This window comes from Durio zibethinus, chromosome 3, assembly GCF_047325235.1.
Source record: "Durio zibethinus cultivar Kanyao isolate XHJ-2024 chromosome 3, ASM4732523v1, whole genome shotgun sequence".
In the NCBI taxonomy this organism is placed as follows: Eukaryota; Viridiplantae; Streptophyta; class Magnoliopsida; order Malvales; family Malvaceae; genus Durio; species Durio zibethinus.
The window spans coordinates 965001-976639 of record NC_143164.1 but is presented as its reverse complement, the minus strand read 5'-3'; the positions used below and the strand labels follow the sequence as shown (position 1 = coordinate 976639).

Here is an 11639-nt window from a genome sequence, read left to right as displayed (position 1 = left end):
GGACCATCGCAATGCTTTTATTTTAATTAAATAGTCAGAATCCCCTTGTCCGTACTAGTTTTGAGTCAACTGTTCGTCCCCCAGGTAATGCCCCCGATGGAGCCATTCCTAGTCTGTCCTCAGTCAACATGTGGTGACCCGTTCTCATCGTGAGAGCAACTCGAGCAGTGTATCGACAGCTGACAAGTTCGAGACTGGGACCCTGTGCCCAGCCCTTAGAGCCAGTTCTTTTCCTGAGGTTATGGATCTATTTTATTGACTTTCCTTGCCTACATTGTTTTATTGACCAGAGGCTGTTCACCTTGGAGACATGATGTGGCTATGAGTATGACTGAAAGCAGACGGTACTCGGTCCTCTAGATTTTTAAAGGCCGCTAGGGGCACACTGGACACCATGTGACGTGCGATGCTCTTTTGACCTCTGGACCCTACCTTCGACTGAGCCATTTCTAGGGTGGGTGGGCCGTTAAATAGAAAAGATAACTCTTCTCGAGGCCCTCACCGATGTCTCTAGACTCCCTAACGTTGCCATCAGCTGTCGTATCTCGATTCAAGAATTTTAACCCAATTTCCTCTCTAAGCTCATATGGGACGCACTGTCGGATGGGCTTCCCCGTCTCTTAGGATTGACTAACCCATGTGCAAGTGCCGTTCACATGGAACCTTTCCCCTCTTCGAACTTCAAAGTTCTCATTTGAATATTTGCTACTACCACCAAGATCTGTATAGATGGCTACTCTGCTCAGGCTCGCACCTTGGGTCTTACAACGATCGTCGCACCCTCCTACTCATCAAGGCCTGGCCTTTGCCCCGACGGTCGGGTATAGGTCGCGCACTTAAGCGCCATCTATTTTCAAAGCTAGTTGATTCGGTAGGTGAGTTGTTACACACTCCTTAGTAGATTTTGACTTCCATGACCACCGTCTTACTGTCTTAATCGACTAACACTCTTTGTGGGTTCTGGGTTAGCGCACAGTTGGGCACCGTAACTTAGCTTTCGGTTTATCCCACGTCACCAGTTTTGCTTACCAAAAATGGCCCATTCAGAGCTCTCGATTCCTTGGTGTGGCTCAATGAAGCAGCCGTGCCACCTTACCTATTTAAAGTTTGAGAATAGGTCAAGGGCATTACGCCCCCAATGCCTCTAATCATTGGCTTTTGTCGATAAAACTTGTTGGGGGCTCTAGCTATCCCGAGGGAAACTTCAGAGGGAACCAGCTACTAGACAGTTCGATTAGTCTTTTGCCCCTATACCTAAGTCAAACGAATGATTTGCACGTTAGTATCGCTGTGGGCCTCCACCAAAGTTTCCTCTGGCTCCACCCTGCTCAAGCATAGTTCACCATCTTTTGTGTCTCGACGGGTATGCTCACACTCGAACCCTTCTCAAAAGATCAAGGTCGGTCGGTGGTGCACCCACAAGAGATCCTACCAGTCAGCTTCCTTATGCCTTACGGGTTTCTTGGCCCATTGACTTGTACGCATATCAAACTCTTTAGTCTGTGTTCCAAGACAGGCCGAATGAAGAGCCCACAGGCTGACATCGGGATCACACCAGTGCCATAGTACATCGAGATGACGTGAGCTACGTTTCATGATCATGGCAACGATGTCTTCATAGGCACATCGAAAGCTCGGGCTTGGGCCACAGCTACAACCTGTGTCGATCCATGCCCCGAATCGATCGACGGACTGACTCCTACCATTCCACATCCAACCGAGGTGTATCGACCCTCATCCACTTCCCTCCCCACAATTTTGAGCACTCTTTGACACTCTTTTCAAAGTCCTTTTCATCTTTCCCTCATGGTACTTGTTCGTTATCGATCTCTCATCGGTATTTAGCCTTGGACGGTATTTATCACCCGATTGGGGTTGAATTCCCAAACAACCAGACTCACAGATAGTACCTTATGGTACAACAAGGTCCAAGTACAATGGGGCTCTCACTATCTTCGATGCCCCTTTCCAGAGGACTTGGGCTCGATCTGCCACTGAGGATGCTTTTCCAGACTACAATTCAAGCATCGGGGGTGCTCGATTCTCAAGCTGAGCTCTTTTCGATTCACTCACCATTACTAGGGGAATCCTGGTAAGTTTCTTTTCCTCCGCTTATTGATATGCTTAAACTCAACGGGTGATCTTACCTAACCTTGGGTCACGACGAGAGCATCGAATCGAGCGATGTGGGGGGTCTGACATTGCGAACTTGTTCGACCAACTTAGGAGCACAAAGTGGTTCACCAAGCTAGATTTGAGGTCGGGCTACTACCAAGTCAGGATCATGGAGGAAGATGAGCCAAAGACAACATGTGTCACTCGATATGGTTCGTATGAGTTCTTGGTGATGCCTTTGGACTCATGAATGGCCCAGTAACATTCTGCACCCTTATGAACAAGGTACTTCAGTCGTTCCTTAATCGATTTGTTGTGGTTTATGTGAATGACATTGTGATCTATAGCCAGACTTTGGGAGAGCATGTAGACCACTTGAGGCAGGTGTTCAAGGTGTTGTGGGTGGACAAGCTATTTGTTAAGAGGGAGAAATGCTCATTTTCCCAACAGGAGATCCCATTCTTAGGCCACATAGTGGGAGGTGGTAGGATACGCATGGATGAAGGCAGGATGCACGTCATCCTGGAGTGGGAACCTCCAGCCAAAGGCACTGAGTTGAGATCATTCCTTGGGTTGGTCAACCACTACAAGTGCTTTATCAAAGGTCACTCAGCAATAGCCACACCATTGACTGACTTACTTAAGAAAAGGAGAGCATGGGAGTGGAGTGCAGGGTGCCAAGAAGCCTTTGACAGGTTGAAGTGGGCTATGACCAAGGAGCCAGTCTTGGCCTTGCCAGACCATACCAAGCCGTATAAGGTGCATACAGATGCATCACACTTTGTCATAGGGGGCGTGTTGATGTAAGAGGGACATCTAATCACGTTCGAGAGCAAGAAGCTGAACGAGATTGAGTACAAGTACACAGTCTAAGAGAAGAAGATGACTGTAGTGGAGCACTACTTGCTCACTTTATGCCATTACTTGTTGGGGTTAAGGTTTGTGGTTAGGATGGACAATGTGGCGACTAGCTACTTCCAGACATAGAAGAAGCTGTCCCTCAAGCAGGCGAGATGGTAAGATTTTTTTATGGAATTTGATTTCCAGATAGAGTACAAGCCAGGACAGGCAAACCTGGTGGCAGATGCCCTGAGCAGAAAGGCTAACCTTACTACCATTAGCCAACCAGAGGGGTCACTAGTGCCATGCATCAAGGAGGGACTTACATATGATCCTACAGCCAAGGCTCTTATGGAGTACGCCCAGCAAGGTAAGACTAGGCAGTTTTGGGTGCAGGATGGTTTGTTGTACACCAGGGGTAGTAGACTGTTTGTGCCGCAGGATGGGAAGCTCAGTAAGGAAGTTTTGTAAGAGTGTTTGATTCAAGGTGGGTTAGACACCCAGGAGTGAGTCATACCTTGGCATTGATCAAGGATTGGTACTACTGGTGGCACATGAGGGACGATGTGGAGGCCTATGTAAAGACTTGTCTTGTGTGCCAACAGAACAAGGTAGAGCTCAAAAAATCAGGCGGTCTCTTGGAGCCATTGCCAGTGCCAGAACGACCATGGTAGAGTGTTTCTCTGGACTTTATAGTTGATCTACCCAAAGCAGAGGGGTTTGAAAGCATCATGGTAGTGGTAGACAAGTTTTCCATGTATGGAATCTTCATTCCAGCAACCAAGGAGTGCCCAACCAATGAGGTAACTTGATTGTTCCTAAAAAACATGGTATCTAAAACAGGGACACTTTTTCCAACAAAGGTATATCTCGAACAAAGGGTGAGCAGGTACCGATGGTGGTCGAGGCATGTGCCCACACCAAAGGCTAGCATGTGCTGATGGTGTTCGATGCGACTGCCCTCACCAAGGGCCATCTTTTGTCGATGCTGATCAAGGCAGGTGCCTGCACTAGTTCCAACTTGTGCACATGCTGATTGAGCCATGCATGCACTGATGGTGGTCGAGGCATCTGCCTGCACCAAGGCCCAACACGTGTCGATGTTGTTTGAGGCATGACACGTGTCGATAGTGATCTAGGCAAGTGTGCATGTCACACCCTGGGTGGGTGCGCCAGGCACATCAAGCGCACCTGCACGCGAGCTAGAGGTTGAGGCCCGCACATTAGGCTCGCTGGTGGGTATTTACGCGCAAGGCCTAGGAGACAAGGTCAGAATGCCCGCCCAGCTTGCAGGCAAGCCCGTGAGGCCAAGGCCTAGCCCGCAGGCTGCCCGCAACACATCCAGAGGGGCCCAAGATGGGAGATATGCAAGTGAATCTTCTAGAAGTTTTAGGATCAGCAAGAGCCTCCTGGTAGATTTGGTTGACCCTAGAATTCAGGAGTTAGAATCCTGATTGATTGTAATCTTTGTAATTCCTTGATTTTAGCCTTTATTCTAGGGATATTGCCATTAAGTGTAGCTAGAGCCCCAACTATAAATAGAGGGCTGCTCCACCCTTATTTGTACACCATCAAACACTTCTGTTTTAGTGAATACAGAGCATATTTCCAGCATTCTGCCTTATTATCTTGTTTCTCTTTAACTTGCATAATCAGCCCTTCCCATTGTTTTAGTGCCTGTACGCTTGTGTTTTAGGCTGACTTAGGCATAAAGGAGGAGATTCCAAGCCTAAAGCTGCATGGATTCTGAGTCTAAGGTCAGAGCCTATGATAGTTGGTATCAGAGCAAGTTCAGTTCTACGTGTTTGTGTTGTGCAAGTTAGATCGTGATTGAGGAGATCGCATCCCAAAGCGACGTTGTTAGCCAACAACCAGAGGCCTAAGAATAGGGGTGTGAAAGAGGCAAGAAAGCCAGTTCAAGAGATATATGGTCTACCATAGACGGTAGGCTGGCCAAGGTGGAGGTGACCATAGGTGACATGAGGGAAAAGCTTGAGGAAATGGAGACTCACATTGCATCGCTAGACTCCATGGGGGAGGAGATCCAAGGTGAGCTACAAGCTACTTTCAATAAAGGCATGGGCGTGATCACCTAAAGGAATGAGGCCTTGGAGGCTGAAGTGGTGACTTTACACAATGGCATAGAGGCCATGCGCCGGCGGATGGAAGAGCTTGCCAGCGAGCTCGTTGCTTGCAAGACTGCCATTAGGAATGGCATGTTTGCTCAAGATGGATGTCCCCAAGCCTATAGAGTTTAAGGGAACTAGGGCAGCCAAGGAAGTACACAACTACCTATAGGGTATGAAACAGTATTTCTAGGTCATGGGTATGCAGGACGAGACAATAAAGGTAAACACTGCTGCTATGTATCTCACTAATGTAGCCTTGTTGTGGTGGAGGCACAGGTGTGATGATGTTAGGCATGGGAGCACCAAGATTGGAACCTGGAAAGAGTTCCAAAAAGAGTTTAGAGAGCAATTTTACCCAGAGTATGCTGATGATGAGGCATGGGCAAAGTTACGCAGGCTGAGCCAGCAAGGGGACATACGAAATATGTCCAAAAATTCTCTGAACTAATGTTACAGATCTCAAATCTAGGTAAGAAGGATGCCTTATTTGCTTTCATGGATGGGCTGAAGCCATGGGTGAAGCATGAATTACAACGAAGGGGAGTTCCTGACTTGGCTAAAGCCATGACTACTACTGAGTCCTTGATAGAGTTCAAGCCTCTAAACAAGTTTGAGTCTTTCAAGCCCAAGGGTAAAAGTAAGGATGAGAGTGCCCGAAAGAAGTAGTCCAAGGGGAAGGATCACGACTGGGAGTCAAAGGAGGGGGACTAAGACCATTCAACCAAGGATGACAAAAGGAAGCCACCAATAGGCAAATGGAAAGCAAAAGGGGATCGAGAGCCACTAGCATGTTACCTATGTGGAAGGAGCCACATAGCTTGCAATTACCCATAAAATGGCAAGCTAGCTATTGTAGAGAAGGAGTCTGACGAGGAGCCAGAGACAAAGGCAGTAAAGCTTAGGTCATTGGTGTTCAATGCTATCCAGAGTAAGGGGAGCCGTAAGCCAAAGGGCTTGATGTTTACAGATCTGATGGTTACGCGTCAGAAGGTGAGCGCATTGGTGGACATAGGTGCCTCACATCTTTTTATTTTAGGTGATGGAGCCTAGAAGCTTAGACTAAAGGTGCAACAAGGGACTGGTACCATTAAAACGGTGAACTCCAAGAAAGTTCCAACCATTAGAGTAGTGCAGGGAGTAGAGTTACAGCTTGGAGACTATAGAGGTAATACCCCTTGATGACTATGAGTTTGTGATTGGTTGGATTTGCTTGTTTGGATTAACGCCCTCCTTGTGCCTTTTGCCAATTGCATTTGCCTCTTGGATGCATGGTGCCAATGCCTAGTGCCATTGAGAAGAGGGTCTGGAGTTGGGTTACGGGTGGTCTCAGCCATCCAATTTGCCAAGGAGGTAAGCAGAAAAGAAGACACCTTCTTGGTAGCCCTAAAGTATGAGGAGCCAAGGGAGAAAGAGATCGAGTCACCCTTGGAGGTGCTAAAGGTGCTGAAGACCTTTAGTGATGTGATACCCACAAAGCTGCCTAACCAGCTACCACTTAAGAAAAAGGTGAACCACATCGAGCTGGTGTTTGAGGCCAAGACACCAGCTAGAGCCCCTTACCATAAATCCCCACTAGAGTTGGAGGGACATCCAGTCACATTTGAGAGTAAGAAGCTAAATGAGATTGAATTCAAGTACACGATCTAAAAGAAGAAATGACTGTAGTGGTGTACTACTTGTGTACTTGGTGTCACTATCTGTTAGGGTCAAGGTTTGTGGTTAGGATGGACAATGTGGTGACCAGCTACTTCCAGACATAAAAGAAACTGTCCCTCAAGCAAGCGAGATGGCAAGATTTTCTTACGGAATTTGATTTTCAAATGGAGTAGAAGCTAGGGTAGGCAAACCTTGTAGATGCCTTGAGCAGGAAGGCTAACCTTGCTACCATTAGCCAACCAGAGGGGTCACTGGTGCCGCGCATCAAAGAGGGACCGCGTATGATCCTACAGCCAAGGCTCTTATGGAGTATGCCCAGCAAGGTAAGACTAGGTGGTTTTAGGTGAATGATGGTTGGTTGTACACCAGGGGCAGTAGACTGATTGTGCCACAGCATGGGAAGCTCAGCAAGGAAGTTTTGTAAGAGTACCATGATTCAAAATGGGTTGGACACCCAGGAGTGAGTCGTACCTTAGCACTGATAGAGGATCGGTACTACTGGCCGTATATAAAGGACGATGTGGAGGCCTATATGAAGACTTGTCTTATGTGCCAATAGGACAAGGTAGAGCTCAAGAAACCAGGCAGTCTCTTGGAGCCATTGCCAGTGCCAGAGCGATCATGGAATAGTGTTTCTCTAGACTTTATAGTTAGTGTACCCAAAACAGAGGGGTTTGGAAGCATCACAGTAGTGGTGGACAGGTTTTCCAAGTATGGAATCTTCATTCCAACAACCAAGGAGTGCCCAACCGAGAAGACAACTTAATTGTTCTTGAAGAACATGGTTGAGTACTAGGGAGTGCCGAGGACCATTGTTAGTGATCGGGACGGGCGTTTCACGAGTAGGTTCTGGACTAAGTTGTTCAAGCTGTTAGGGTCAGACTTAAACTTTTCCACCAGCATTCATCCACAGACCATGGGTAGACTAAGCGTGTGAATGGACTATTGGAGGTCTACCTTAGGCATTATGTGAGTGCCAAACAAAGGGACTGGCCAAAGCTGCTAGATGTTGCACAATTTTCCTACAGCTTGCAAAGGAGCGAGGCAACGAACTAGAGCCCATTTGAGGTTGTGATAGGGTAATAGCCACTAACACCTGGTTCGATTGCTGTAGGTTATATAGGGCTGAATCCAATATCATACAAGTTTGCCAAGGCATGGTAGGAGCAAACTGACTTGGCCAGAGTCTATCTACATAAGGCGGCCAAAAGGTCAAAAAAGTGGGTAGGCCAGAATAGGTGGGACGTGCAGTTCTAGGTTGGAGACTTAGTGTTGGTGAAGCTACATCCCATTATAGGGCTGCACATAGGCCTAGCGCAGAGGTATGAGGGACCTTTTCGAGTAGTCAAGAGGGTAGGCAAGGTTGCCTAGAAGCTGGATATGCCACCTAAGCTGAGGGTACACCCAGTGTTTCATGTAAGCATGCTCAAACCGTTCCATGAGGATGAGGGAGATCTAGGACGAGCAGAGTCAAAGCGTACACCATTGGGAGTAAGGGCCTCATATGAGAAGGAGGTCCACAGCATCATAGCTAACAGGGAGGTGAGACAGAAAAACTACCAACCAAGACAAGAGTGCTTGGTGCACTGGAAGGGACTTCTAGACAGTGTGGTGAACTGAGAACCAACAGAGGACTTATGGCAGTTTGGAGACCAGATTAGGTAGTACCATGCAAAGGACATAATGAGGGTGATGCGCAATCAAGTGGGGGAGAATGTCACACCTTGGACGGGTGTGCCAGGCACATCTGGTGCATAAGCACATGAGCTAGAAGTTAAGGCCCGCACACTAGGCGCGCTGGCGGGTATTTGTATGCAAGGCCTAGGAGACAAAGTCAGAACACCCGCCCAGCTTGCAGGCCAGCCTGTGAGGCCAAGGCCTGGCCTGCAGGCTGTCCGCACTACATCTTAAGGGGCCCAAGGTGGGAGATACGTAAGTGAATCTTTTGGAAGCTTGCAGGATCAGCAGGAGCCTTCTGGCAGATTTGATTGACCTTAAAATTCAAGAGTTAAAATCTTGATTTATTTTAATCTTTGTAATTCCTTGATTTTAGCCTTTATTCTAGGGATACTGCCATTAAGTGTAGCTGGAGCCTCAACTATAAATAGAGGGCTACTCTACCCTCATTTGTACACCATCAAACACTTCTATTTTAGTGAATACAGAGCATATTTCTAGCATTTTGCCTTCTTATCCTATTTCTCTTTAACTTGCGTAATCATCCCTTCCTATTGTTTTAGTGCCTGCACACTTGTGTTTTAGGCTAACTTAGGCATAAAGGAGGAGATTCCAAGCCTAAGGCCGAACTGATTCTGAGTGTAAGTTCAGAACCTGTGACACCCACACCAAGGGCCGACTTGTGTCGATGGTGGTCGAGGCATGTGCCCGCACCAAGGCCTAGCTCGTGTCGATGGTGGTCGAGGTAACCGCCACACCAGCTCGAGGCATGTGCTCGCACCAAGGCCCAGCACGTGCCGATGGTGTTCAAGGTAACTACCCGCACCAAGGCCCAGCATGTACCGATGGTGTTCAAGGCAACCGCCTATACCAGGGGCCATCTTATATCGATGGTGATCGAGGCAACCGCCCGTACCAACGCCCAGCATGTGTCGATGGTGTTCAACATAACTGTCCACACCAGGGGCTATCTTTTACCGATGGTGGTCAAGGAAAGTGCTCGTACCAAGGGCCGACTTGTGCCGATGGTGGTCGGGGCATGTGTCAGCACCAAGGCCCAGCACGCACCGATGCTATTCGAGGTAACCACCCGCACCAAGGCCTAGCATGTCCCAATGGTGTTTGAGGCAACCGTCCGCACCAGGGGCCATCTTCTGCCGATGGTGGTTGAGGCAAGTGCCCGCACCAAGGGTCAACTTGTACCGATGGTGCTCGAGGTAACCTCTCGCACCAAGGCCTAGCATGTGCCGATGGTGTTTGAGGCAACCGCATGGACCAGGGACCATTTTCTACTGATGCTGATCGAGGCATGGCCCATGCCGATGGTGGTCCAGGCAAGTGCTTGTACCAGTGGCTAGCTTGTGACGATGGTGGTCGAGGCATGTGCCCGCACCAAGGCCCAACACGTGCCGATGGTGCTCGAGGCAACCTCTCGCATTAAGGGCCATCTTCTATCGATGCTCATCGAGGCATGCATGTGTCGATGGTGCTCGCGGTAAGTGCCTGTACCAAGGGCAAGCTTGTGCTGATGGCGGTCGAGGCAAGTGCTTGTACCAAAGGGTAGCATATGCCGATGATGGTCGATGCATATGCCATCACCATGCACCATCATGTGCAGTTGATGGTCGAGGCCTTGGCTGAAGTTTGATTTTGAGCGACGGTGCACATGTTGGGCTCAGGCATGTGTTGGTGCCGTATTTTTTTTTCTCGGGGAACCATCGTCGGAGAACTTGACCGACGGCATTGGGGGTTCCAGTAATTGGGGGGGCCGGGGGGTGTGTGCATATGATGTACGATGGGTGCTGGTACTTGGCCCTTATATTGGCCCCTTATCCCTCAACAAACCTCGAGAACTTACACTCTCTTAAAGAGCATATGAGATTTTACAAGTTTGCTATCGGTAGCCATTCGAGTATCTGAAATGAGGACACTTTTTTCGAATGGTCACAAAACCTTCTACACTTCGAGTTTTTAGCTGAATTTTTTTATGCATGCAAAAAAAATACAAGGATCACGTCTACCAAATTTGGGGCCAAAGCTCCTTCCAAAACAATTTTAAAAAATCCTGAACCGTAAAAAATTTTGAAAATCATGAAAAATAGAAAATGAGTCATCTTGCCATGAAACTTCACATGAAGGCTTAAGGAACCATTGTATGAATTTACAAGCCATAAAAATTACATTGGCATGGCAGATATATGAAGATGTGCCTAAACCCACCTACCACCCGATTGTGGCATGCATGGTGCTCGGCTCGGGCTCAGGACACCCACGTGTGGTGTGCGGGCACTGGGGAGTGCTCATGTGAATTCACATGCCATAAAAATGGTATTGGCATGGCAAAAATATGAAGATGTGCCCAAACCCACCTACCACTCAATCGTGGCGCGTATTGGTGCTCGGCCCAGGCTCAGGACACCCGCACGTGGTGCGTGGGCATTGGGAAGGGCTCATATGAATTCATGGGCCATAAAAATGGCTTTGGCATATGGAGTTCTTTCCCAGTCTAAGCTTCGATCGTACCGACGGTTGTGGCAACAGGACCCGCAGTAGGATCGACAGCCCGAAGACGGGAACCCGATCGATCCTCAACTTGTGCATCCTGCCTCTTTGGCAAGCGTAGTGCTCGCCCACTTGTTTCGTAGGTTGATTTAGGCATACATAGTTCATTCTGGTCTAAGATCGAACCAGACTGAGGGTTGTGGTAGAAGGACCCGCAGAAGGATCGGTAACACGTAGAGGGGGATCGGGTAGATCCTTAGCTTACGTATCTTACCTCTCTGGTTGGCTAAGTGCCCGTATGCTTGTTTCATAGGTTGACTTAGGCATACGGAGTTCATTCCTAGTCTAAGCATTCATTCCCAGTCTAAGCTCGGATCAGACCTAGGGTTGGGGCAGCAAGACCTACAGCATGCAGAGGGGGATCGGGTCGATCCTCGGCTTACGCATCTACCTCTTTGGCCTGCTCAGTGTCCACACGCTCGTTTCGTGTGTTAACTTAGGCATATGGAGTTATTCTCAATCTAAGCACCAGTCAGACCGAGGGACCCACAGTAGGATCGGTAGCACGCAGAGGGGGATCGGGTCGATCCTTGGCTTGCTCATTTTGCCTCTCTGGCCAGTTCAGTGTCCGCATGCTCATTTCATGGGTTGACTTAGGGATATGGAGTTCATTCTTAGTCTAAGCCCCAGTCGGATCGAGAGACCTACAGCAGGATCTGT

At 48.5% G+C, this 11639-nt stretch overlaps 1 pseudogene; it reads right to left on the bottom strand.

The window, feature by feature from the left end:
• Positions 1–284: 284 nt before the first annotated feature.
• LOC149519471 (25S ribosomal RNA) lies at positions 285–2138 on the bottom strand (annotated as a pseudogene).
• Between the last annotated feature and the right edge of the window lie 9501 nt (positions 2139–11639).